This window comes from Capra hircus, chromosome 17 (genome assembly GCF_001704415.2).
Source record: "Capra hircus breed San Clemente chromosome 17, ASM170441v1, whole genome shotgun sequence".
NCBI lineage: Eukaryota > Metazoa > Chordata > Mammalia > Artiodactyla > Bovidae > Capra > Capra hircus.
The window spans coordinates 4,771,330-4,794,293 of NC_030824.1; the positions used below are offsets into that span (position 1 = coordinate 4,771,330).

The following is a 22,964-nucleotide window of genomic DNA, read 5'->3' on the forward strand; positions in this document are numbered from 1 at the left end:
TGTGGACATTTAAGTTGTTTCCATGGCCTAGCTGTTGTAAATAGCGCCGCTGTGAACACTGGGATGCGTGTATCTTTTCAAGTTATGGTTTTCTCCAGGTATGCACCCAGGAATGGGATTCCTGGATGATACAGTAATTCTGTTTTTAGTTTTTTAAGGAATCTCTATACTGTTCTCCATAGTGGTTCCATCAATTTACTTTCCCGCCAACAGTGAAAGGGTTTTCTTTTCTCCACGTTCTCTTCAGCATTTATTGTTTGCAGATTTTTAGACGGTGGCCATTATGACCTGTCCCTGGAGAAGGAAATGGCAGTCCACTCCAGTATTCTTGCTTGGAGAACCCCATGGACAGAGGAGTCTGGCAGGCTCCAGTCCATGGTGCCGCAAGAGTCGGACACGACTCAGTGACTAAACCACCGCCACCATTCTGACCTGTGTGAGGTGATAACTCACTGTAGTTTTGGTTTGCAGTTTTATGACAATTAGTGATATTGAGCATATTTTCACATGCATTTTGGTCATCAGGGGATGTTGAATGGATGAAATGGGGAGCAAGTTGAGACTGAGCAGTGCCCAGGTGGCCTGGAGGGTGACCTTTTACTGTATAGTAGGAGTGGAAAGGGGCCTGGAACCAAAATATTTGAGAACAGAAATGACAGAGTCACCATGGATGCGATGGTCAGGGGAGGTGTCTCTGAGGTGACATTCAGCTGAGACCTGAGGGCCCCAAAGAAGGGCCCTCAGCCATGCGAAAAGGAACAGCCAGTGCAAAAATCTACAGGACAGAATACGACAGTTGCCTTAGCGAGACAGAAGGGTGGGTAGCCTGGCATCCCCGAGAGGAGGGCTGTGCCCGGTATTCAGGATGGACTCAGTACATGGTTTCCAGGTGAATAGAGAGAAGCAGAGACCGAAGTTGAGAAGAGACATGGGTTTTCTCTGACGTGCTGTCCTAGAAAAAAGTAGCGCTATTTTAAAAATATAAGGGACTGCCCTGGTGGCCAGTGGCCAAGACTCTGCACTCCCAATAAGCAGGCCTGGGTTCCATCCCTGGTCAGGGAACTAGATCCTGCATACTGCAACTAAAGATCCCATGTGCCGCAGCTAAGACCTGCTGCAGCCAAATAAAGCGATTTCTTTCTCCAGAATAAATAGGTAATAAATACTAAAACACAGAGTGGTGCGCTTCCCTGGTGGCTCAGTGGCAGAGAATCTGCCTGCCAGCGCAGGAGATGTAGGCTCAATCCCTGGGCCGGGAATCCCCTCGAGAAGGAAGTGGCAGCTCACTCCAGTATTCTTGCCTGGAGATTCCCACAAGCAGAGGGGACTGGCGGGCTACAGTCCATGGGGTCGCACAAGAATTGGACATGACCTAGTGACTAAAGAGCAAATAGTGATGATGCTTGCAACGTCAAGTGACAGAGTGAGTGTGCCTGCTGCCACTATGCCGTAGACCTAAAAATGGTTAGGGTCGAAAACTTGGTTAACGTGTATTTTCCCACAATTACAAATGAAATCTATATTGTATTGGCTTTTAAGGGCACGGTCTTGAGAAAAGATTAGCAGAGTCCACTCTGGTTCCTGGAAAATGCCACTGGTTCCCCCTCCCCACAAATTACACACTCCTCTGCCTTTTAAGCCACAGTGATCCTCTGCGTATGAATTAGTTTTTAATATCAAAATGGTCTTTTCCACTAAAGAAGCTGCATTTATGGGTGAAAGCAAAAGGCCAAGTTCACACTTCATTGCTGGATACACATAAAAGTATGTTTAATCAACAGCAGAATTTCCGTCCCCACAGTTTGCATCCCCGGGAGGCAGTGACATGGAAAGCATCCTCTCTAGTCTCTTCAAGCAAAACAGTGGGTCCCCTGGGTAGATGCTCAAGAGGGCCTTTGGGGTCTTTTGTGGGGATGGGACCAGTCCCCCCCAGGGAATCCCCCAGCTCAGTGTGTGCAATATCAATATCTACGCAAGCACAGCCCTCCAGCAGGGACCACCGTGGCCTCTCCCTCCACACTGGCTGTTAAAGGATTGAGTCGCCTCTTCCAGCTGGGAGGCCAGCTCCCGGGCTCCTGAGGTACAGCTCCCAGCGAGCTTGATGCTCAGAGGAATCCAGGCTAGAGTGAGCATCGGCAGGCCGGGCTCTGGGGTGGAGAACAGAATTGCCTTCCTGGGCTCGGCTTCCTCTAGTAGTAAGTCAAGGACAAACACACACACTCACACACAGAATCCCAGAATCCCACCACCATCCTCAGTCTCAAAGGTGGCCTACTCCCAATCCTTCTGTCTCCATAAGGTTCGTTACCCACCAAGACACATTTTTCCCTCCCTGGGACCAGCCTCTTGGAAGCTTCCTCCAAGCCTGCATGCCCCTTGCAGCCACACGGGACTAACAGGGTCCCTCGCCAGTGAGACTCGCCTGTGGACTTCCAGCCCCAGGACCACGTCCCCTCAGGTCTTCCCCCAGACCAGCATGACCATTCCAGGGGCTTGGGACGACATGCTTTTAAGACTGTTCCTCCAACCTGTCTGTCCCCTCAGCCAGGCCCCTGCCTGGCAGGAACACGGCCCTCTTTATCTTAAGATGGATCTGAGGATCCGCCACCTTTCCAGAAGTTCTAACCAGTTTCCTAAAATTTGGCGAGAACATGTTACCAGCATCTCAGAATTCCACCTAGGCTGAAACAGTCACGTTGTCAGCCTAGAACTGAAATCTAACATCTCCCCTCCTCAGATCACATCCACAACCACCCCCCCCCCAACCATTGCCCTTAGGATAAACTCCCTGGCAATACCATCCGGTATGTGTCCACTTCCCCTCTGTCTCCCGCTTCGTCCCCTACGACCCTTCCAGAACTTCTTCGGTCCTCTCTGACCCCCAGAACTCTGTGTCCTCCCTTCTTGCCACCACATTCTGCCCAGCCAGGGCTCCGCTTAGATGCCTTCCTCTTCAGAAAATCTACTGGTGGCCCACAGCCCACTCTACCCCACACCCGCTCTAAGCATAGCATTAAAGCTTAATAATGCTTTAATACGCTAGCATTAAAGCTCCTGAAGGTTGTATGATGTTTAATCACCACTCATCCCTGATGCCTAGCACCGCCCCTGGCACGCAGCAGGTGTTTCTCATCCTTTGCCTCCTGGGCACTTCCACAGGCCCATCACCCCCATCATGGTGCCCACCTCACTGCATTACCTGTTTTATTTCTGTCTCCCCCACCAAGCTAATCAAGCACTATGGAAAAACCTGTGCGTGGGTCCAAGACCCAGAGCAGTGCCGGGCACATAGTAGGTCCTCAGCATCATCAGGTCTTTGCAGTTGAATAAAGAGGCCCTCCAGAATGGGAAATGTTACCAGTGAAATGAAGCGAGGCGGCCACTAGAGGGCAGCAGGCATGTGCTTCCTCCATGCAGGCTCCCCCTCTTCCCAGGTTCTGATGTGTCCTCTCGCCTTCCCTTTGCAGCTCAGGCCTCTGGATCACCCTTCAGACCTCACCAGCGGCTCCACGAGTTTAGCTCTGAGTCTCTGACTGTCAGAGAGGCTCTCAACCCCACAGCAGCATTCAATGACTCAAGCAAACTGCCCGCAAAGCCTCCAGGCAGGACTCTGACCCTCCCCCTGTTCTGATCCAATCCTCCAGGCTCTGCTATAAGCTGTCCTCTCCCACAGACCCTGACTACCAGACGAAACCGGCAAAACAGCCCCTCTTATCCCCCCTCCCCAGCCTCCTGGTTTCCCCTCTTACAGCCACCCAGGAACCCCCGGACTCCAGCTTCTCCTCTGTTCCCAGAGGAGCCTCCCCCAGCCCTGAAGAGACTCCCTTCCAGCCACATTCTGGTCCTCCCAGGGCAGCTAGTTGCACAGAAGTTAGAAGAGAAAGCTGAGCTAATTTACACCAAGGTGTCAATGGGTGATGGAGTTGTAACCTGAAGTTTTCTGTCTTAAGGCTTCCAAACTCTGAAGTCCCCAAATCAAGGACTCTAGACTCTCACCTGGTGACTGATGACTCCAATTACAATGGCATCTCCTCTCTACACACTAGACAGGCCTTTGGGGCGGGGGGGTGGGGGGCTACAAAAGCTGCAGGCACTAATACAACTATCAGGCTATTGTATAAAAGAAACAGAATATGAATGCAGGTTATAAGGGGTTAATAGGATATGTCTAGCGGCCAAAATCTTGGAAGGCTGAGTATGCTTCTGACCACCCACCACCACCCCACCCACCCCACAGCAGACACCACTCCTCCATTTGGCCTGAGCCACAGCCCAGCCCCGGCATCTCCTTTTGAGCACCGAGGTCTTCCTGACTTCAGCTGGCTCTTCCCCAGAGCCGTCACTACGGCCCACACGACTAGCTCCGCCTCTCCCCGTGTTAGTCAAGTCCCAGCCATGCCGACATCCAAGCTGTTAATAGTAATAGTGACGAGGAGTGTTAGACCTGTTGTTAGTCAGAAAGAAATCCACAAGCCGTTAGTTTCTGCTGAGAGGAACAGATCAGGGGGCAGGAGTTAGTCAGGTGAAGGAGAGGTTAATTAAGAGCAGGTCAGAGCCAGGCCAGGAGCCTGGAGCCCCCCAAGATGGGCTGGCTGTTAATGGTCAGCCCCTGGGGCAGCCAGGGCGAGGCAAGGATTAGCTGGGTGGGAGCAAGAGTTAGTGCAGAGGAGCCAGAGATTAGCCCAAAGAGACCAAGGTGCCTACTGGAGGTGAGGCATAAAATCACCCCCAGGTGTGGCCCTGGCTTAGCGGCTGGCGGGCTCTGGGGTAGACAGGCTGGGGCAGGGACATGGGGGTGAAAAGAACAAGGAGCCAGGGTGAATTTCTGACTGGCCCAAGGCGTGCAGGGCCCTGTGGGCGCCGGGGGTTCATTGGTTGCTTCCCGCTTTCTCCCGCAGACCCCCTACCCAAGACCTGCTTTCTTCACAAACTTCAGATCTGCTGTTTTCTCAAGCTTCCCAGTGTGGACTGCCCTTCCCAGTGGGGACTGCCCTTCTCAAAGGCATCTGTAGGGAAAATGGACCACACCTACTTCTGACGTGGGAAACCGGGATCTCGCAGCTCCAGGCGTGGAGAAGGGCCCCTCTAGCTAACTTCCTGTCGTATGAACGGCCCCCGTCACTCATCTCCTTGGTCATTCCTCTTCACCGCCTTGCGATAATGCAGAAATCCCCCTCTCACTGACTAACGGTGTAACAAATACCCCTCTTCCCATTCTTCAAATATAGGAAATGCCCCCTTTGTCTGACTTCCTATACCAAACGCTGCCCTCAGTGATTTCCACCGAGGTTAAGACCCTTTCAGTGACTTGCAATGCGGAGGAAGTCATCACTTACTGACATCCGGCGAGGGACAAGCCCCTTTACTAACTCCCTTGAGGGACACGCCCCCTTTGCTGACTTCCTGTGCAGGACACGCCCCTCAGTGGCGCCCCGCCTCTATCAGCCACTTGCCCAGTAAGAACCTCTGCCCCCACTTCCCTCGGAAGGACGACCCAGAGGCCCCTTCTCTCCTCTCCCTTGACTGGAAGGAGACCTGCAGGCCTCCACCTTCACACCGCAGAGATTGCCCTGCTCCGGCCAACTCCCAGTGGCCCCCAGACTCTGCGCAGAGGAGAGACGCTGTGCTCAGAGGCCGGCCTCCCTCTGGAACCGCAGGAGCCCCTTTTCCTCCGGGCCTTCGCCCCCCTCAGACCTGACCCAGGGGACTCTGAACTCACAGCCAATCGGGGCAGCAAAGTAGGGCATCTGTCTGCAGGACCAGCCTAGGACGTCTGCTTGCCAAAAGGAGGGGGGAACTATCCCCCCCACAGGGGCCCAGAGCTCGGCAGGGCTGGGGTTAGTAAGAAGAGAAAAGAGGGTTAGTAGGGACTGGGTTAGTAAGTCAGAGCACAGCACCAGCGGACAGGGGCACCTCAGCAGACACACACAGGAATCGCTAGGAGAAAAGGAAGAACACACTCGGGTCCGTTAGTTGGTTAGGGGGGGGTGGTCGGGGTGCAGTTGAGGCCCCCCCGCCCCGGGGTTAGACGGGTTAGTAATTGAACAAAAGAACTGCCTATAGGGAAAAAGCTGAGGAGAGGAAGAGTGTGGGGAAAGACACAGTTAAGGGTTCAAAGCAAGTGTCTGGCCCCAGGCAGAGGGGTCTGTGTGCAAACCACCTAGAGGGACCAGGGCCTGCCAGGGGACCCGATGGGTCCAGTTTTCTGGGCCTCCCGCCCCCACCTCGCATAAATGTGGATTAAGTATCTGCCATGTGTCAAGAACTCTATCCTCCTGGGAATGCTCACGGCCACCTGGGAGGTGGCCTCCCATTCCACTGCTGAGGAAACGGACTCAGAGAGGCGGGGTGACTCGCTCTCCAAGTCGCCGCCCCCCACCCCAAGCAGGAAGCGGCAGAGTTGGCAAGTCCTGTTTGCGCGCCCGGTCCTGGAATGTGGGTCTGCACAGAGATCCCAGGCCACGGGCAGGGCCTTCCGGAGCCTCGTCTGCCCCCACATCCGCACCCCTGGGAAGGCCCGTGAGCTGCGAGGTTAGTAGGATCTGGCTGCGAGGGGCGGGGGGGCGGGGGGGGCGGTGGTTAGTAGGGCATGCTCGGGCCTGGTTAGTGGGTTAGTTGGTTGGCAGAAGGCCAGGCACCTCGCCACAGGCCACAGCGTCCCGGCCGAGCCCTGGGTTAGTAGGTTAATCCCACCATGCAACACTGCCCCAGCCGCATCTCCAGAGGCCGCCCGCCCCCACCAGCCAGGGAGCCGGGCCTGACCAGGGCAGGGGGTCTGCCGCCAGTGCCTCAGCCCCGCCCCCGGGAAAAGACTGTCCACGTGAACCCTGCCCAACAGAATCGGCGTCCCTGCTTCTCGTCGGTGGTCCTCAGGGCCCCTCCCCCAGCCACTTCAGATCCCCCGAAAATGGACCCTGCTGGTCCTGGCTGGAAAGACCCCCTGCCTGGTCCTGGTCACTGCTTCCCAGAAGGCTGGATCCTGTCACACTCAGGCACACGCACACACACACATACCAGCATCTTCTCACAAGAGGTCTGATACCCCAGAGTCACTGGCTCCAGTGGACAGCTCCCTCTGTCCCCCACCGCCAGGCATCCGGCTACCCCAGCAGCTGGCCGGCCCTTCCCACAAACGCTCCAGCCGAGTAGAGCTCCCCTGACTCCTGCAGCCGAGTCTGACTCGCCGGCCCAGGGAAAGCGCTGCCTTGCCAGCTGCTGCTCCGGAGCCCGAGTGTGCCCTAGTTTTGTCATCTCCTATCACGGTTATCATTCTCCCACGGAAACCCCAGCCTGGACTCTCTGCGGTTCTAAATGATGCTCCATAAGAAAAGGGTTTTGTTGCCAGTAAAGCTTGGGGGAAAATACTTAGTCCTCTGTCTGTCCTTGAGTATTCACAGTTCCCATCAGTGCTTTTACAGGCTCTGATAAGTCCTGCACTACAGAAACCTACTGTTTTAATTTTTTTTTTTTTTAAGAGCAGTGACATCCCTTAGAACTTACTTTGGGAATCGCTTACCTAACTTCCCTTGGAAAACTCTCATTTAAGCCACATCCTTCTCATCCTCCCAAGGTCCTGACTGGTTCTGCCTCCCTAGGAAGCCTTTCCAGCCTACTCTGGGCTCTCGCTCCCTCCCACCCACCCGTGCCCTCAGAACCTGTGCCTCAGGAGACTGTTTTCTGCCCATCCGCTCATTCTCTGTGTGGACTGGCTTCCTCCCACTTGGCATGGCTGTGAAACCCTGCCGGCTTGAATCGTGGCCATATCTGTACTTCTGTCCCCCTCAAATGAGCAGCACGGGGAAGGACTCACAGCAGGTGCTCAATTCTGATGAGACGGGTAGATACTAAATTCCCCAGGAAGCATTCAGAGCTACTGCGGGGGCCATGCCAGGCAGTGGATTCCTTGACCTGATTAGAAAGGGATATTAAAACCATGAGAGGGAAAGGCTTCCCTGACAGTCCAGGGGTTAAGACTGCACTCTCAGCACCATGGGCACAGGTTCGACCCCTTGTCCAGGAACTAAGATCCCACATGCCACCCCATATAGCCAAAAACAAACAAACAGAAAGAGCTGGGAAAGCACTGCTCAGAAACACCTCTGGATCAAAGATGCAGAGCTTACAGTCCAGGGTGCCCAAAAGAGAGAAGCCCTAAGTCCAAACTCCCAGACGGACGGGAGTGTTTACTGAGCACCTACTAAGAGTCAGGCGCTGTGCCAGCCGCGAGACCTCACTGACTTCTCCCTGTGCCCTGCCCCCCGGGTGAGCTGATGGTTCCTGCTTCAGCGTGGCAATCGGACTCACAGGGGTGACGTGACTTGCCCAAGGTTGCACCTCAGAGCATAACCCTCAGGCTCAAAGCCCAGGCTTTTCACAGGACCCTCCTCTCCCGGGGGCTCCTCTCCACTGCTCTGGGTTCGGCCAGTCCTGTGTCTCTCCCAGGCTCCCAGGCCCCACCATCGCACAGGACCTGCCGCACCGTTTCTGCTTCCCATGTCTCTGCTGCTCCTTCCCCTCCCCATCGGGGGTGGGAATTCTAAAGGGGAGATGGCTCTAGCTTCCAGGTTTGTGGTGACCACCTGCTATGGACTGAATTGTGTCTCCCTCTAAATTCATAGCCCCAGTGTGACTATATTTGGAGGTAGGGATTTGGCATAGGTATTAAGGCTAAATGAGGTCATAAGGATGAGGCCCTAATCCCATAGGACTGGTGCCCTTACAGGAAAGGGAAGAGATGCCTGATATCTCTTTCTCTCCTCTCAAACACACACTCTCTCTCTGCGTATGCAGAGAGAAGGCCATGTGAGAACACAGCAAGAAGGTTCTATCTGCCGGCCAAGGAGATATGCCTCACCACAAACCATCCCTGCCACCTTGGTCTTGGACTTCCAGCCTCCAGAACTACAAGAAAATACATTTCTGCAGTTCAGCCATCCAGGAGTGGAGTTCTGTTATGGCAGCGTCCCTTCCTGCCCCAGGAAAAGGACGTCTGGCTCTTGAGCTTCTCCAGGGAAGGCCATAGCCACCCTCCTGCAAGCACTGAGGCTGGCCCCCCGGGGGGACTGGAGAAGGGGAGGGCATGTGAGCGAGCCCACTGCCCTGTGATGGGGAAGCTGTCCCTGTGCATAGCCTACCCTGCCCGCCTCTGCTTCCCAGGGATGGGGGTGACCAGGAGCAGGAGTCTGAGTCTGGGCCAGGGTGAGGCTGATTCCAGACTGTTCCCTTTGAATGTCAGGAGCCAGGCCCAGGATCTGTCTCCCTCACAAGCCCCCTGGCTGGGGTCTTCTCCTCTCTTGGAAACCCTCTCCTTTCAGGATAACCTCTCCCAGAGCTCCACAGCATTAGGGGAAGGCCCAAGCTCCCCTGAGGCCTAGACTGCCTCCTCCTGGTGACCATCAGGGAGAGAAGCTAGGAAGAAGAACCCCAGAAGCCTCCAGAAAAATGAGAATCACTCACACATAAAGAGCATAAGACAGACTCCAGCCCACCGACTCCCCGAGCTTCGTCCCCACTCCACCCCACTGGCAGCTCGTCCCTGACACCCATCCACAGGTTCCTGCCCCCGTCCTGCAGGTCCTGTGAGACCCAGCCTTGCCAAGGGTATGGTCAGTGGGGCCTGGGCCCAGGCCGAGCTCCACCCGGTCACCGGCGGGGATGGGAGGAGCAGTGAGGTCTTCACAGAGTCAGGAAGGGCCCCCAGTCCTGGACAGGGGCGGGGACAGGCAGGCAGGTCCAGGCAGATGCAGAGGGGATGGATGGTAGGCTGCCAGCCTCCCTCACGCTCCGCCACTGTCCTCGGCCGAGCACCAACCAGGAGGGGCCTTTATCCAGGGGAGGCCCAGGAGTTAGGAAGGATGAGATCTTCGGGGAGCTGTCCAGGGTTCCAGAAAACCAGCGAAGACTGCTCCCTGTATCACCACTGCCAGAGTCCAGGAGGAGAGCGGGCCAGGAGTCCTAGAGACACAGCTGGGGCAGCGCTGCCTGGAGGGGGCACAGCGAGTGAGGAGGGGGGCCCGGCCTCCACCCAAGGCTAACCCACACCTGGGGGGGGACACCCTCAGAGACCCCTGTCTCCCTCCTGTGCCGCCAATGCTGAGACAGGGTAGGGCGGGGGCCTTGGATGCTAGTAACACATAGAGAGGGCGCCCCACCTTGACAGGGCCAGCAGGGGGTAATGGAAGCAACAGAGAGCGCCCAGAGCTGGCCCTGCGGACATCACGGGCAGATGAGAAGCAGGGGTCCAGGTGGGCAGAAAGGGCCTTCGGAGTCCTTGGGAGGCTCGACATTCCTGCTGGGGGAGAGGGGCTCTGCACCACCCTTTGCCAGCGCGCACACACACACACACACACACACACACACACACACAAACACACACCTCCCAGGATGGGGAGCTCATTCCCTCACAGAGACGGTGATAAAGCACATTCTTACACGAAGATCTGAGAGGGCAGGACCACATCTCACGCTGACCTCCGAATCCTCAGTTTCTATCCGGGAGAAGGCGCTCAGTCCACATCTGCGCTGAATGAAGGCACGCGCTGAAATCTGTGCCGTGGACCTGCCAGCCGTGGTCGTGACTCAGTCCCACCACCTCCACCAACGCCGCACACAACAAGCCTTCCAGCCCCCAGCTCCCGTCAGGAGCGTTTAGGCCGGGCTTGGGTATCCAGGCTTACCTGGCAGTGCCCTGATCCCAGCTCCTACCCCACGGAGACCCCCACAGGCCCATCCTGGAAGACAAAAGAGCCAACCGCAACACAGGAGAAAACCACACCCAAGCCCCCTCCCTAGCCCGGGCCAGACCTCTCTGCTAAGGAGACAGCCCTGGCCTGGGACCCAGGGAGGCTGGGCCCAGGTGCACCACCCCCACCTCCCTTCCCCCCACCCTAGAAAACCTTTCACTTTCCAGAACACCTCCCTGTTCCCCGCCAACAGCAGCATGGGACCCCAGAGAGAGCAGGGCAAGCTCAGCTTGAGTGAGCGCATGGAGCAGGGCGAGAAGCCGGACATCTGATCCCAGCTCTGCCATCCCGTGTCATGCTGGACCGGCGGCCCCTCCCTCTGGGTCCCAGGGTCCTCCCAGTCCAGACATTCACCCAAAGTGCAGTAACCACCCTCAGTTTGAGACAGAGGATGGGAAGCAGAAGGCCCAACCTCAGTTATCTTTCTGCTCAACGACCCCCCAACCCTCATCCCCTATCCTCTTTTCTGATGCCCCAGAAAAAGAAAACGTGGGGAGCCAGATGGTGGGCTGGGGCTCTTTAGCAACATCCCCGTGTCTCCAGTGTGGAGAAGACCAGAGGATGCCCCAGATCCTGAGCCAGGACCACCTCCCAGGCTTCTCTTCCGGTGACAGCGAAGCTATCTTAGGGCTTCCCCGGTGGCTCAGTGGTGAAGAATCCGCCTGCTAACGCAGGAGACGAGATGCAGGTCTGATCCCTGGGTCAGGAGGATTCACTGAAAAAGGGAATGGCAACCCACTCCAGTGTTCTCGCCTGGGAAATCCCATGGACAGAGGAGTTACAGTCCATGGGATGGCGAAGAGTCAGACATGACTTAGGGACTAAACAGCAAACAGCAGCAGAGTTATCTTCATCCACGGGCAGGCCTGAGCCCGTTCACCGTATCTTCAGAGCCTGCTGTCAGCACTTGGACTTGGGGGCCCGGGCCCAGAGCTGGAGACGTGCTCAGACCCTTAAACCAAGAAGCATGCGCCCTGGGGTCACAGTGCCGAGGTCCCCACTTGACTGCCAGGCAGAAAAGGAGACCCAGCCAAGTTTTATAAATATGATGACAGAGGACAAGAACCAATAAGGGGAGGGCCAGCCCAAATCACCAGGAGTCCCCAGGCTCCTCCTGACACCAGATCTACAGGTGCTCAAGATGAAGCTACTCAACTCAGCTCCCCAGAAGTCCCTGAGGGTGGAGTTTGTAAAATACTAGCCTTGATGTCAAAAGTAGGGTAGGAAAATTACTCTCTGGGGCCCCACAAAATGGGGACAAGCTTTTTCATTGTATCTTAGGGATAGGAAAGCGAATGAGCTGGAGCGCTGATTTCTCCCTGGATTCGGGGATTCAGGGATTCAGGGATGCTGTACTTTGCTCCACAGACCAGTAGAGGGCAGGAGAGGGCAGGCTGGTAGGCTGTGGGCTGGGAAGCTGGAATACTTATCTGCAAGGCTGCTTCCCAGTGTGGTCCTGAACATCTCCAAAAACCCGGAAATTCCCTTCCTTCTCCTCTGTCTCAGAAACTTGCTTGCACTCTGTGAACAGACCCTGCACCACTCAGAGGAACATTGTTTACACACAATAACAATACTTTCCCCAACCCTGTGAACCCAGACTCCCTGATATGAATAAATCAACGGAGGTTTCAATGGAAACTTCAGCTCCTGCATCAAGCTGACAGTTGTTTAGGAGGGTATAAAGGGCTCTGAGGTCAAACAAACATGAGTGAGATGATGGCTTCCAGACCCCATGTCCCCAACGTGTGACTCAAGGCTAATTATTTTCAAAGGCTCAACCAGTGTCTGGCGCACAGGGCGTGTTTCCAAAAATTATCCTCCCCAGTTAATGATTTAAACTTTGAATAAATCTTTCAGTAACACTGATGGGCCATATTTATCCTGCAGGGTTAGTAAGCCTCCCGGGGCGGTGGGTGTATATACCCCACTTAGGAAGCACAGATCAAATATAAATCCCGTCTTGGTGGGTGGATAAGTAAGCTTGTAGTTGTCGTTGGTAGTCCAGATATGTGACATTAATAAAATCTCCTCAGCGGTTAACAGGAACAAGCTATTGCGACATACCATGACAGGGACAAACTTCAAAAATAGTATAACTGAGTGAAGGGAGCCAGGCCCAAGACAGGCTGTATGGTTTCCGTTTATATGAAAGTCCAGAGAAGGCAAGCCTCTGCAGGCAAAGCAGACCGGAGGCCGCCGGGGAGTAAGGCTGGGCTGGGGATTAGCGGTAGACGGGGTGAGGGATCCTACGGAGCCAGCGGAAGTGCTTTAAAACTGATCTCTAGCGATGGATGCAGAACTTGGTAACATGACGAAAACTCACTGAACTGTGTGCTCAAAGTGGATGAGTTATACGATATGCCTCCCTGAAGTTAGACCCAGAAAACGGGGCTGAATTGCTGACAAGACAATGGCAAGTTTAAACCTCAAAAACATGCTGAGCAAAAACATAAAGTCAAGCATAAAAGAGTTCCTAATGATGAAACTTTAGGGAAAATGTCAAATTTGTAGACACAGGAAGCAGTTCAGTGGTGTCCTGAGACTAGGCGGTGATTTAACAGGGGGACCTGTAGGGTGATGCAACCGTCTGATATCTTGACTGTGGTGGTGGCCACACAGATGTGTCCTTTTATCAACATCGAAATGTATGCTTTAAATGAGTGCCTTTTCTGGCATGTAAATGATCCCTCAGTATAGTTCACTTTCCAAAAATCATCTAGAACTGATGACAGAGGGCAAGACTCAAGAAGGGTCAGGCCAAAGGCCACATAGGGACCTGGGGGTGGTCTCCCAGATCCCAGCGTCTCAGGTTCCATTACTCCACAACAGACCCCACCCCACCCCTACTTCAAGGTCAGGAGTCCCATCAGGGAAGCCTTGATTGAGGGACTGGACCCCAGAGAACCCTAGAGGTCCCGCCTGCCTCTGAAATCTACAAGTTTTCTCCCACACATGTGGGTTTCCTGGTGGACCTGACCACACAGCTTGAGACTGGCCTCCCCCACCCCCAGGAGCACACAGGAGAGGAAGGGTCACCTTGGTTACTCCTTTGATGCTGGTGGGGTCGCGGCGGCCACGTGAATGTCTGGAACCACACAGGTTAGGCAGGGAGATGCCTCCGGCTGTCATCGAGAGAAGGAAAGATGGGGTGGGAAATGTGGCCGTGGGTGCGCTGGAGAGTAGATGCCAGCCTCTGTTCTGAAATCACAGCATTTGCCAAAACTGATCTCCTGGGATGCAGATCGGAAGAGAAATGAGAAACCACAAGTATCTTGGTGGGGCCAGTGCCAACCGGAGCACCCACAGGTGCTGGAAAGGACATGGGCTTCCGGTCCTGCTCTGGCACCTTGAGCAGCTGCTTCGCTTCCTGAGCTGCTCCTCTCGTCCACACGGTGGGGATAATAATGGCGCCTGCCATACAGGGGCTGTTGTGAGGATTACATGAGGTGGTAACCGGTATCTCTTAGCTTGCATTCTCTTCTTTTCTTACATTGTTATGACTACAATTGTCTGCACTGTTCATTAATACCATCCACGGATACTCAATTTTCCCCCTACACTCTGCGCTGATCGTTGTAATGGAGGAAAAGCTGCCAGGGAAAAATGCATTTGGTTGCATTTTAGGATCCCTCTGGGTTTGAGGGCCTTTTTTTTTTTTTTCCCCTGACTCTGGAATAAAATAGCTGCTCAGAGAGCTGAGGCATCAGAGAGACGCTGGCCTACATTGCTGTGGATGAGTGAGTGCTGGGAGATGATGGCAGCTCCTGGGAATAAGAGGGTGTGAAAGGCGCCTTGTGGCAGACTTGCAGAGGAAGAGAGGCTTCTGCACACGCGCACAACACCGTCTCACGACACATTCCAATACAAACCTACACAAAAGGGGAGCTTCAGTGTCCACACCTCTCTCAAACAAGGGGACCCCTGAGCTATAGATACGGGGGATTGCCTACCTGACAAAACAATGGGTTGGATTTTTTTACTCCCATTTTACAGATGAAGAAACTGAGGTTCAGAGTCCAGTGCCTTGCTCCAAGATCATCCACCCAGAAAATGATGCAACTGGATTCTAACCAGGCCTGTTGAGGCCCTAAGGGAGGGAAGGCTTCTGTTCAGATATGGGGGTGGGAGTTAAAAGGGAAAAGACCCGGAAGGGCTGTTTCAAATGTAAACACTGGTCATCAGTGTTACTGTGAGAGAACTCACGATAACTGCTAAACCATCTGGGTCAGTTTATTCCAGTCGCTTCTATGGTCTTGAGGCAACCGATTATGTTCCCTTTTAAGAGAAGAGGTGGCGTACTGTAGTAGTTTCAAATACTTCAGAGCCAGACTAGTTCTAGATTCAAGTCCTGACTCTACAACTAACCTGCTGTCCGACCCTGAGCCAATCACTTCACCTGTCTGAGCCTCCAGTTCCCATCTGTAACGCCCAATTCTCAGCCTTTCCGTGGGGTCTCCAAGCGGCAACTCCCAGTAAGAACTTTGGTTAACAAATGGCAGCTGGAGTCGGATACCATTAATCACCTACTCCACACCTCTGAACACAGGTTAGTTCAGCCCTTCCCGCCCCTCCATGACTCACCCAGTAGCTTCCAGGGCCCACCTGGCACCCCAGGGGAGTAAGGGACACCTGCCTCGTCTGATCCGGTCAGCCTGGCGAGGGACGAGGGGACAGATGTCACCCTCAGCCAGCCTTTGCCTCTACTGAGCATCACTGGCTATTGTTCCACGGAGCTCCAGCTGACAGATGAGCTGTGCCTCAGAGACGAGGGGGAAGGATCCCTTCCAAACAAAAGACTAGCCTTTAAGTTGTTCCCCAGCCCATTGAGCCTGCACAATGGCCCCAATGCCCCAGAAACACCACTGTTCAAACGGCCTGAGGTCTACCCAGGAGAGAAACCAACAAGCCCAATACAAATGAAAGCAAATAACTAGATGTCTCTACAAGATTCAGGGGCAGTGGAAGTGCACCCACTAAAGCAGCCATGTCTCTACTGGGTGTTGGGCACTTTACACACACAGGTTCAGAGCCTCACAATCGCCTTTTAAGGGCAAGTATTATGCTTACCACTCTGCAGATGAGGAGACTGAGGCTCAGAAAGGGAAATGACTTCCTCCTGAAACTGACACAGAGCGTAGGGTAGAGGGAGAATTCGCACACAGATCCCTGTAGCTCGGTGCCTTCTTTTTCTACCACACTAGGCTGCCTGGAGGAGGAATCAGCTCAAAGAGAAGAATCCTGCCCTGGGCAGGAGCAGGGATGAGGTCCAGAGAAAAGATCCTTAAGAGAAAGATTTTTAAAAACAACTGGCAGGACCAGTAATAAGGAGACACCAACCCTGTTAACAGTGATTTCTGCCAAGGGCATAAAAATATGGAGAAACTCCTCTGATGAAACCTTTTAAAAGCATTATACACAGAGCACAAATTCACTTAGTATTTTCAAGAACAGAAAATATACCGCAGGGAAATACGTGAAAATGGTAGAGTAGTTATTCTTGGATGACAAAATTTTGGACTTTTCATCCCTTTTGTTTTCAGTGTTTTCCAAATCTTCTACAATTATCATGCATTCTTTTAAACTTACTATGTTCATCTTAAAGATCACCAAAAAATTTTATGTTTGAATTCATCTTGAATACCAGTAGAGAGAGTGGTCCTTCTAAATCTCGTGGTAAGTTACCGTTCCTTTGAGCAACGCCAAAGAATTCACCTCTCTCCTCCCTGAAGGAGTGGAGAGATAGACCAAAAATGCAGCAAAAAGGTGTAGGGTAGATTTCAGAGACTTTCTCAATGGCCAGCATCATTAAATAACAAAATAGGCGGGCAAGGGAGCCATAGGGATGTTACCCTTAAAACGGGCTTCCCAGGTGGCTCAGACAGTAAAGAATATGCCTGCAATGCGGGAGACCCAGGGTTCAATCCCTGGGTGGGGAATTCGATACTTGGGTCAGGAATTTGGTCCTCGGGTTGGAAATGGGTCAGGAAGATCCCCTGGAGAAGAGAATGGCAACCCACACTCCAGTATTCTTGCCTGGAGAATTCCAGGGACAGAGGAGCCTGGCAAGCTACACAGTCCATGGGTTTGCAAAGAGTTGGATACCCTCAAAATCTTTTCAACATGAAATTAACCAACCTCAGTGTGGGATGAGCTTGAGGCCACCCAAAGCTAACCTCTGCCCAAGTTTCCCCGGGGATACCTTTTTACCCAGAGTGGTTCTCCGCCGGGGGTGAGGGGAGAGGTCTGACCATCTGCACGATGAAGAGGAGGAGGGGGTCTGAGTAAACCTCCAGATGCCCAGCCCCACCCTAGCCCTGCTGACTCATCCCCTGGCCACGTGGCCCGGACATCTGCCGTACCTGAAGCAACGCCCCAGAAGTCTGAGAACCGCTGTCCTCAGGTTTCCCAGTCTGTCGAGTGGAATTACTCATCCCTCCCCTCCTCCACCAGCCCCGGCAATCGCGAAGCTCCCCAGCTTTCCCAGATGGGGACCGCGCTTTCGGTCGCCCGAAGGAGCCGCTGGGCCCTGGGTCTCACTCGGTCTGAGGCTGAGCACCGAGAAAAACAAAGCCGTTCTCTCCCCGCCCCTCCCCGCAATACCACCTCCTCCCTCCCCCCGCCCCACCCCCAGCAGCAGGTGGGGGCGGTTTCCCCGCGCCCGCACTGCAGTGGGGTGAGCGCGCCAGCAGTCCCGGCGCAGGGCAGATACCGGTCTGGAGCCCCCGAGGATGAGGGTAGGGGCATACGGAGCCCCCAGCCTCCCTCACAGCAGAGAAGCAGTGTCTCCAAACGAGGGTCCTCCAGTAGGGGAGAGCAGAGATCGGGCCCCCTCCCTCCCAAATCCCCAGCCTCTCTAGAGAATGTATGGGAGAGATGTGGGCGAGGAGCTGGGGGTTCTGGGGTCTCCGCAGACCCATTTAAGGATACAACGTGGGCTTTAGAGTTGCACCAATCTGGATTCAAAAATACCTGGCTGTGTGACCTTGGACCTGTCGCTAACCTCTGGAGCTCAATTTCCTCATCTTTAAAATGGGACGCTTACCACCTCCGGGGACTGCTGTGAATATGCATACAAAGCACTAAGCTGCTGCTGGCAGAGAGTTCTCCACGACCTGATGTATTATTATCATTATCGATACCATTATTCTTCTCAGTGAAGAGGTTTTCCGGCCCTCTGCATCCCTCTGGACACCGGACATCTAGCATTTGAGTCCTGAAGTGGAGAATGGGCAGGCGCCAGGGTGGGGGTTGGCGGGGGGACTAGGTATGAAACAACGAGGGCGGGGGGCTCAAGAACCCTGCTCCGCATCCCATCCTCCACCTCCAGCTCTGAGACCGCGGAGGGGCCCTCCAAGGCTTGGCTAGTTCTGGCGGGCGGAAAAGGTTCTGGGGGACTGACGCCTCCTGTTCTGTCCGGTAGCGGGGGGAAGGGAGGGTCTTTGTTTCCCCTCAGATCATGACTGCAAGACCCCCATGGGCGCTAGACTCGCATTGCAAACTCCCCCGCTTCTTGCCCACGCCCCACCCAGGCCGGGGTCGGCTGCATTTGACAACAGCGGACTGGTGAGGCTCTTCGTCCAACAAATGAGGGCAGCTTCAGGCAAGGTTTGCCACGCCAGGCAAGGTTTGTCCCAGCCCGGGACCCTGGGACCTACCCTCGACGCCAGCCTCGGGGAAATTAGGCTGTTCCCGGCGCGCAGACAAGGATGTTTGGGCAGGGAGGGCTGTTAGAACCGGTCGGCGGCTTACCTCGGGTCCGCGGTCTTGCGGCGCCAGTGCAGAGAGCTCTTTGTGCCCCGGCTCACAGCGCAGAACTGGGGGAGCCCCTGCAGGCGCCTCCCATCGCAAACTCCTCCCCGCCCTCGTCCGCAGCCTCCCTCCCTCCGGTCCCCCGAGCGCAGCCGGCGTAGTCTTTGTAGCTGCTGCAGCGCCCATGAAATTTTAATGCGGGAGCGGCTGGCGGGCGGAGGCGCCCCACCCCCAGCCCTCCCCCCGTCTCCCCGCGCCCCTGCAACCCCACACCCTACCCTTCACCCGGTCCCGGGGTCGGGGTCTGAGTGGCGGGGGCGGCCGGGTGTGGGGGGAGCGCACCGACACCCCCGCGGCACAAAGAGGCGAGCGGGGCAGCGCGCTCGGCCTCCCGCATCCCAGCCCGCGGCGCTGCCATGGCAACGCTTGCCAGGCTGAACTGGACCGGGGATGGAGAGGCGAGCGGCGCGCGACTGCGGACCGGGGGAGTAAAAGCCTGGAGCTGGGGCGGGGGGGAAGCGGGTGGAGTGCCTCTCGATTGACCTGCACGGCTTGGCTGTGTGCCTCTCTATTAACCCCGCCCGTGGTCGTGGTGGACTCAAGACCTGAACCCCCGTCTGAGACCTCACAGGCTTGGTCGTGCCACTACACCGCTTGGCCTAACAACTTAGAGGTGTGGCTTTTTCCCCCTCGCCTTGCCCTCTCCTTCCTACCTACTATTTTTTTCTAGAGCAGTAAGCGGGAAAGAATCTGCGGCAATGCGGGAGGCCCGAGTTCGATCCCTGGGTGGGGAAGAGCCCCTGGAGAAGGAAATAACAACCCATTCCAGTATTCTTGCCTGGGAAATCCCGTGGACAGAGGAGCCTGGCGGGCTACAGTCCATGGGGTCACAAAAGTGTCGGACACGACTGAGCGACTAAGCAACAGCAAGAGAGGTAGAAAATGGTCCCAGAGCAGTCGCTCTAGACCGGTCCCGAGAAGCACCATTACATCACCTGGAAACTCGTTAGGAATGGAGATTCTCTGGCCTCTCCGCAGAGCTGCTGGATCAAAAACGCAGGCTTAGAGGCCCAGAGATCTGTGTTTTAACAAGCCCTCCAGGGGATGCTTGAGAACCACTGTGCCAGGCCATTCCGGTGGCCTCTACACCCAGCTATCCTGGGTCAGCTCTATCCATGCCCCTTGGTGGATGGCCTGAGGCAAGTCACTCCTTTTCTGAGACTCAGTTTCCTAGACTCCGAAGTAGAGGTAATACTGGAACTCACCTCATAGGGTCGTGTGGGCTAAATGCAGGAATACCTATGGGGAGAGAAGCTTAGGACAGCCTGGCACTTAGTAAGGGCTCAAATCACATTTTAATTCCTACAATACTATGATATCTCCTTTCATTTTCACACCTCTGCATATATTATTTATCATCTCCTCAGCTCCAAAAAGGACATTAAGGCTCAGAGAGGCAGCAAGAGATGCCCAGGTTCCTGGTAAGGGATTCAGGTGGGATTTGAACCCACCAGCTCAGGTCCCAGATTAAATAGTGATTAACTAAACTACACATCTCTTGCTGGGAGCACCGCCCCGCTCCCCCGCCCCCCCCCCCACCAGCCTTGATCTTCGGAAAATCCAGACCCGACTCAACAAAACCTAGAGCACATTTCCAATGTGCACAGCCAAGGCCACTGCAGGAACTGCAGATGTTAGGGCAGGACCCAGATTCTGCCTTCACCCCAACAGAGCCAGCAGTCCCACCGCATAAAAGCAAGACTCGTGTGGAGCCGTTAGAGAAAAGTCAAGATGGGCGTCTGGGCACAGCGTGGCCCCAGAGTCCACAGCCAAACCCCTGTCATTACAGGTCTATGGCTTTGCCCTGCATCACAAGGGAGGAAATGGGGTTCAGCATGACTAGCTCTAAACGAACACAGGGGATGCCTAGGGGTCACTCTTTAAAAAATGAAAAAATAGTATTCCCAAGCACCACCTTTTCCATCATCAGTTCCCAAATTCTCCTGAGGATCCACCCATCATTTCCAATATCCATTTGGGGGAAAAAATGTCGACACTTGCCACTCTCAAATTTTCAGCGCTTCTCCTGTTCTCTGGGCTTCCCAGAGGTGAATGATAAAGGGTCCATGATTCTATTCCAAGCAACTTTGTTTCCAGGGATATCTTTCCCAGGAGGGCAGCAGGAGGAAGGGGGGAGCCACAGAAATAATCAGAAGCTGCCGTGGGCTCGCTGGGAAGACTGTGTCTAAGTGAGGTGGGTTCAACATGAGCCATAGCCTGAGTGACGCAGAGGAAGACAGACCCGCGTCCAGCAGATGCAGGAGCCTGCGAAGCACGGTCCTGCCTGCTGCCCTCGGTCCCTGCTTCTCTGACTTCTTTATCTCAGATAGCTCAAACTGGCTTTCCCGAGGGATTCAGTTGGTCCCTTGCCTTTTCCCTGTCCACCTGCAGAGTACCTTTGCAGTGAACAAAAACTTCCTTGGAATTTGCCATTATCCTGGGAAGGGGCAGGACCCGCAGTGGCCTCCGTCATCCCCTTTAATGCTCTGGGTACTGCCGCCACCTCCTCTGGGCCCCATGTCTAGTCTGATATCTGTGGAGAGCTGGCATCTTTCTTGTCTCCTATCCTCACCTTATCCTGCGGGTAGACCCAAGACGTGCCAGGATCCACCCCCAAAATGGTCAAATGTCATCCTCAGCACAACTCGCCAAGAGCCCCAGCCTCCAGGGAACATTTACAGTGTTAACCTGGGCCCCTGGGGGGCCCACACGCGGATAAGAGCACCAGATGGTGCGCCAGAGGGGAGTGTCAGTGTCTTCTGCCTCTCTCGAAAGTGGCTTGAGCAGCTTAGAATGATGTGCCAGTCGCCATGACAACAGGAAGAGGCGCCATCATCCCGGAGATGCATTTCAGCATGTAGTTGCCTCCTGTAAGCCGGCCCAGGTGGTTGCCTCGCCTGTCTTCATGAGGCTTTGTGAACTAGGTAGTTTGGTGCTCATCGAGCCTTCACCCCTCTACCCCACAGTCCAAGATTTCCCAAGAATTCTGACAGGGGCAACGTGTCCAGGAAAAACTCTGATTTCTCTTTCCCTGGAGAAACTCAGGTAGCCCAGGTGGCCAGGGTTCCACTTCCAACTCTATCTTCAGCCTGCCTGGTGCCTCTGAGTTCTCACCCTACTGTGCCTCCTTTTAAATTAAAAACCAAAAAAATTCTTTATTTTATTGAAGCATAGTTGATTTGCGATGTTGTGTTAATTTCTGGGTCCAGCAAAGTGACTCAGTTATAGCTCTAAATATTCTTTTTCGTATTTTTTCTGCTGTGGTTTATCATAGAATATCGAATCTAGTCTCATGCGCCGTACAGCAGGACTTGGTTGTTTATCCACCCTATATATACTAGCTTGCATCTACTAATCCCAGACTCCCAATGCTTCCCTCCCACCCCTTGTCAAGCACAAGTCTGTTCTCTGTGACTGTGAGTCTGTTTTTGCTTCATAGCTATGTTCATGTGTGTTTTATTTTAGATTCCACATGTAAGTGACACCATATATGTTTGTCTTTCTCTGTTTGACTTACTTCACCTCATGTGATCATCTCTAGGTCTACGCATGTTGCTGCAAATAGCGTTATTTCTTTCTCGGGGCTGAGTAATATTCCATTTACCTATGTGCCGCACCTTTATCCGTGCATCTGTTGATGGACATTTAAGTTGCTTCCGTCTTGGCTCTTGCGAATAGTGCTGCTATGAACACAGGGGTGCGTGTATCCTTTTGAATTCCAGTTTTGTCTGGGTGTATGTGCAGGAATGGGATTGCTGGATCATATGGCAACCCTATTTTTAGTTTGTTTCAGAACCCTCCATACTGTTTTCCATAGTGGCTACACCTAAAAAAAAAAAAAAATTGGGTGAATTTCACATAACTAAAACCAATCACTTTAAAGCCAGCAGTTCAGCGACGTTTACTTTTTATTCTTGACTGTGCGGGGTCTTCACTGCCGCCTGCAGGCGCTAGGCTCGCAGGGGCTGCTGTCCGTGGTGGCTCCTCTTGCTGGGAAGCGCTGGCTCTACGGCACCAGCTCAGTGGCTGTGGTGCCTGGGCTCAGTTGCCCCGAGGTATGTGGGATCTTCTCAGACCAGGGATCAAGCCCATGTCTCCCGCAAGGGCAGACAGATTCTCTACCACTGAGCCACCGGGGAAGTCCAGTTCAGTGGCATCCAGCACTTTCCCAGTGTTGTGCGACAACCGCCTCTATCTAGTTCCAAACCAGGTCACCCCCTCCAAGTAATAATCTGCACTCGTTAAGCAGCCCTTCCCCAGCCTCCCCCCTGCCCCAGGCCCTGGCAACCCTGAACCTCTGTCCTGTCTCTTATGGATGTGCCTTTTCTGGTTATTCCAAATAAATGGAAGCATAAGATATGTGTCCTTTAGGTTCCGGCTTATTTCACCCAGCATAATGTTTTTGAGGTT

At 54.2% G+C, this 22,964-nt stretch overlaps 2 long non-coding RNA genes across 6 annotated transcripts; both read right to left on the minus strand.

Annotated features, from left to right (window-relative positions):
- Positions 1,746-11,443, minus strand: LOC108637846. Of its 4 annotated transcripts, XR_001919362.1 has the most exons (4): positions 10,677-11,443; positions 10,432-10,558; positions 10,152-10,288; positions 1,746-9,981 (listed from the first exon to the last, which is right to left on the minus strand). It is a non-coding gene; the product is annotated as an uncharacterized LOC108637846 (long non-coding RNA). The 4 variants fall into 4 exon arrangements; XR_001919360.1 differs by lacking the exon at positions 10,152-10,288 and having other exon boundaries at positions 10,432-10,516; XR_001919361.1 differs by lacking the exon at positions 10,152-10,288 and having other exon boundaries at positions 10,432-10,521.
- Positions 11,497-18,626, minus strand: LOC106503053. Of its 2 annotated transcripts, XR_001296733.2 has the most exons (4): positions 18,495-18,626; positions 17,788-17,958; positions 13,782-13,867; positions 11,497-12,263 (listed from the first exon to the last, which is right to left on the minus strand). It is a non-coding gene; the product is annotated as an uncharacterized LOC106503053 (long non-coding RNA). The 2 variants fall into 2 exon arrangements; XR_001296732.2 differs by lacking the exon at positions 17,788-17,958 and having other exon boundaries at positions 18,495-18,616.